We start from the raw sequence: 4,508 nt of genomic DNA on the forward strand, positions 1-4,508 counted from the left end.
AGTCTAGAAACTCTCCAATTAAAGGAAAAGGCCAAACTAGAGCCAGGGCTCAAGTGATAAAGTGCCAACCAGGAACAAAAAAAAGAATTTAAAAATGTGAATGTAGACAGTAATCTCAAACCAACCAAAAGATTTTTTGATGTGTAAAAGGGAAAAAAAAGAACCTCCACATTATCTGAACAGAAAAATCATAAACTTGGTGTAGATTAATACAAATTCAAAGATGTCTTGATTTAAACTTCTTACAGAATGTTTGTTCCTGATACAAAGACGAATGAATGTCTAAACTCCTACTTGAACAAATTATTCGAAAGTTCTCCTGAGTCTGGAGAATTTTACATCGCAGCTACTCAACTGTAAGTATGGGAGACTGGGGAAAATGTCATAAATGTTCTTAAAACAAGTTGGGATTCAGCAGTTATATGCTCTTTTCCAATATAGGTGTGTAAGCAACTTTACAAATAGAGAATCCAGTTCAATATTCATGTTGAATAAATAAGTGAATGGGTGGACTTCTTTATTTTATACTTCTTTTTGTATGGAATGTTTTCAGATTTTAATCTGTTTCACTTAGCAGTGTATTGTTGGGACTATCATTTTGATAAAGCTACCTCTATTAATACATTGTATTTTTTCAGAACAGTAAGTTTCATTTCTCCTCTCTGAGATCTTACAATCTCTGCAGTGGCATGCCTTGTACTCACTCCTTGTTCTCCAAGTGTTGTGATGTTCTTTGTGAGAATCAAAGATGTTTAGATTTGTGGCTTGGTTGATAGGCTCAAAGCCAGTCATCCTGAAGGAGCAGCATCTCTAAATGGTCTCCTGCCCTGGATGATACCCCTTTGCTCTATTTTCAATCCGGACACTGTTCACCCAATCAAAAGACAGGTCTTGTTCTTCAGTGTCATGAAAAACACCTAACAAACAGGCACACCACACAGTAATGGATGAGAACAACTGTGCAGGTGGCTGCATCAGGACGGCCATGATACACTGTCTTCATTAGGTTGGATGTGGGTTATACAGGCTTTGGCTTAGAAGGATGTGATGGGTGAAGGTAATGAAGAAGTGCTCTGCAAAGAGCCAGTCCTGCTGCAAAGGGAAGATGGGACATTTAAAGAAGACCAACCCCCAAATCGTTCTAAACTTGAAATGAAAAAGGGTTTTCTGGAGTATGTGCCCCTTGCATGGTTTGCCTCTCAAGGTATCTTTTCAAAATTAAAAAAAAATAAATAAATTACAGTTGTCTGCAAAGGATGGCATACTGATGTTAAGTGGTGTCATTCAGGCAAACAACCAACTTGAGAGGACTGGAGAGTTGAACGTGGTAAGGATGTACTGATGTGAAACAGAAACTACACAAGTAGGTGTGCAAAAAATACCACATTCATTGCCTTTTCTGTAAACTAACCTATTTCTAGCAGGGCCTAATCAGGTATGTACAGACTGCTTTAATAGCTACACCCAGAGAAAATGGGGTTCAATGAATCAGAAATAGAGGGATTGAAGACCTCAGAAGCTAGGCCAACGGAATAGTACATTTATCCAGAAATGAATAACCACAGCCTCTAGCTATGGTGCCTGGCGACTCAGCCAGCCTTTGGGAACTGCTGCTGCAGAACAGACAGAACAACTGCCAAAGGAGTATCTATTGCAGGGAAGGAAAGAAGTGCCCCATAGATTCTCCTTTCTTCCTGACTTCTGATCCCCTGCCATGTCTACATTGGCTAAACCCAGATGCAGCTGCCTCAAGAATTGGGAGGAGAGATTACAGGGATAGGTCCCTTCAAAACACAGAGTTGAGTAGGCACGGTGGCTCACACCGCCTCAGGACGCTGAGATCTGAGAATCAAGGTTCAAAGCCAGCACGGGCACAAAAGAACCACAGACTCTCATCTCCAGTTAACCTGTAGAAAATGGGAAGTAGGGCTTGGCTCAAGGGTAGGGTGGTAGCTTTGAGCTGAAGAGCTCAAGGACAGAACCCAGGCCAAGTTCAAGCCCTATGACCCACCAAAAAAAAAAAACAAAGAAAGAAAAAACAGAGCTGGGTAAAGGAAAACATTGAGTGCTAATCCATCAAGGTTTTCCATACCATTTAATTTCACTTTCAGACCTTCTTATGTTATCACTCACTCTTTTTCTTAAATTCTATTTTATTGTCGGGATAATGTATAGAGGGGTTACAGTTACATTTGTCAGGTAGTGGATACATTACTTCCTAAACCTTGATACACCTTCTCATGTTTTTATCCGCCTTTTCCTCCCCCCTCCCAATCATCTTGTTTTTCCCCCTCCCTTCCCTATTTAAAATAAACGAATGTATATAGGTTTATGTTTGTGATTGCTGTTATTAATATACTATGTGAAGTTATTTCTTTTTTCTTTTTTTCCACTTACAGTTAGTCTCATGTGATTACTATATCTGACTTTGTTACCTTGTATATTGTATATGTGTTTATTTGCTTACTCACTCTCTTGGACATAGCCAATTCCTTCTCCTGAATGAGAGGAGGTGGTCAGTCTTTTATTATTATTGCTGTTGCTGTTATTGTTGCTGTTATTCCATACTCCAGATATTTCATTTGTTCTTTCCCAGAGCTGCCATCTATGGTTTCACCTGTATGTACAGACGGCCTGTCTTTCATCCCTCCTTTCAGCTATTTCTTGTTCCTTACTACTTGAGGCCAGAGATATATCCCAGAGCTAAGAACATCCTGTTAAGCCTCTACAGAGTCTCAGTAATTCATGCTTAAGGAAAAATAATACTGCCAGATATAAGCCTTATGTTCCATGGTCTTTGAACATGCTTCCTTCTTCTGCCCCTTTTTTCAAGACACTGAAAAATCGTCTTAGGGAAAATCCTTGCCTCTTCTTCCTGTTTTCATACAGAGCCTTCCTTTGCTGGCAAACTCTGCTCTCTTTCTGAGGCATAGTCTGTAAACAACTGAAAGTAGGAAGACATAATACTCCTTTTGTGTCCTGCGACATGTCTCTCCTCAGGCAAACAACAAAAAAATTTAAGCAAGCACTAAAAAAATAATAATCAAAAAATAATGTCTACAAATGTTATGCAGTTGCAGAAAGAAAAGACAATGAGCACCAGGGATCAAGCTGAGTTCAAGAGAAAAATTGACTGAGTTATTATATCATAAAATGGAGGAAGAAGATGAAAGGAGCTTACCATGGGTTATGTTTGATTTAGGGCCTGTGGTGTATCTACACAGAGTTGTCACATAGATTAGAAATGTAAGCTGGGAGTTCAGAAGTGAGATATAGGCTCCCCATAAGCTCCCGTTCCACCTTAGGTAACTCCAAATTCACATTCTTGTTCTTCACTTGAGCCTATACACAATCATTCCCTGATCACATAGAATTCTCCACAGACCTATGGCCACCTAATCTTTGATAAGGAAGCCAAAAAATTAGATTGGAAGAAAGACATCCTCTTCAACAAATGGTGCTGGCAGAATTGGTTAAGCACCTGCAGAAAACTTGGATCCTACTTTGTCACCCTGCACTAGAATTAACTCCAAATGGATTAAAGACCTCGAGGTTAAAACCAACACACTGAAAACTTTTCAAGAAGGAATAGGAGATACATTAGGCCTCCTTGGCACAGGTCGAAACGTTTTCAATAAGGACCAAGAAACACAACAAATCAGAGAAAGGCTGGATAGTAGGACTACATTAAACTGCAGAGCTTCTGTATGGCAAACAACATAGCTAGTAAATTAATTAGGAAGCCTACAGAATGGGAGAAGATCCTCACTAACCATACAACAGACAAAGGTCTCATAACTAAAATATATCAACAGCTCAAAAAATTGAATCAATCCAAAACTAATCTCCAAAGAAACAACCATCCCATTAAAAGAAGGGCCAAAGACTTAAAGAGAGTCTTCTCTGAAGAAGAAGCAAAAATGGCCTATAGACACATGAAGAAAGGCTCAACATCTCTGGTCATGAAAGAGATGGAAATCAAAACAACTCTAAGATTCCACCTCACTCCAGTTAGAATGGCCAGGATCAGGAAAACTAATAACAGCAGATGCTGGCGGGGATGTGGCCAGGAGGGATCACTACTACACTGTTGGTGGGAGCGCAAACTCATTCAACCACTATGGAAAACAGTATGGCAGTTCCTCAAAAGGCTGAACATAGAACTTCCCTATGACCCAGCAAGTCCACTACTTGGCATTTACCCAATGGTCAGAAACAAGGGCATACTAAATCTACTAGCATAATGATGTTCATTGCAGCACTATTTACCATAGCAAAGGTGTGGAACCAACCCAGATGTCCCTCAGTTGATGAGTGGATCAACAAGATGTGGCATTTATACACAATGGAATTCTATGTTGCTGTCAGAAAGAATGACATTGCCCCATTTGTTAGGAAATGGAAAGACTTAGAAAAAAATCATATTAAGTGAAGTAAGCCAGACTCAAAGGAACATAGGCCCAAGTGTCTCCCTCATTTGTCAAATTCAGTAGAAACCTTGGGCTCTC

This window comes from Megascapheus bottae, chromosome 4, assembly GCF_031878675.1.
Source record: "Megascapheus bottae isolate mThoBot1 chromosome 4, mThoBot2.hap1, whole genome shotgun sequence".
Lineage (NCBI taxonomy): Eukaryota > Metazoa > Chordata > Mammalia > Rodentia > Geomyidae > Megascapheus > Megascapheus bottae.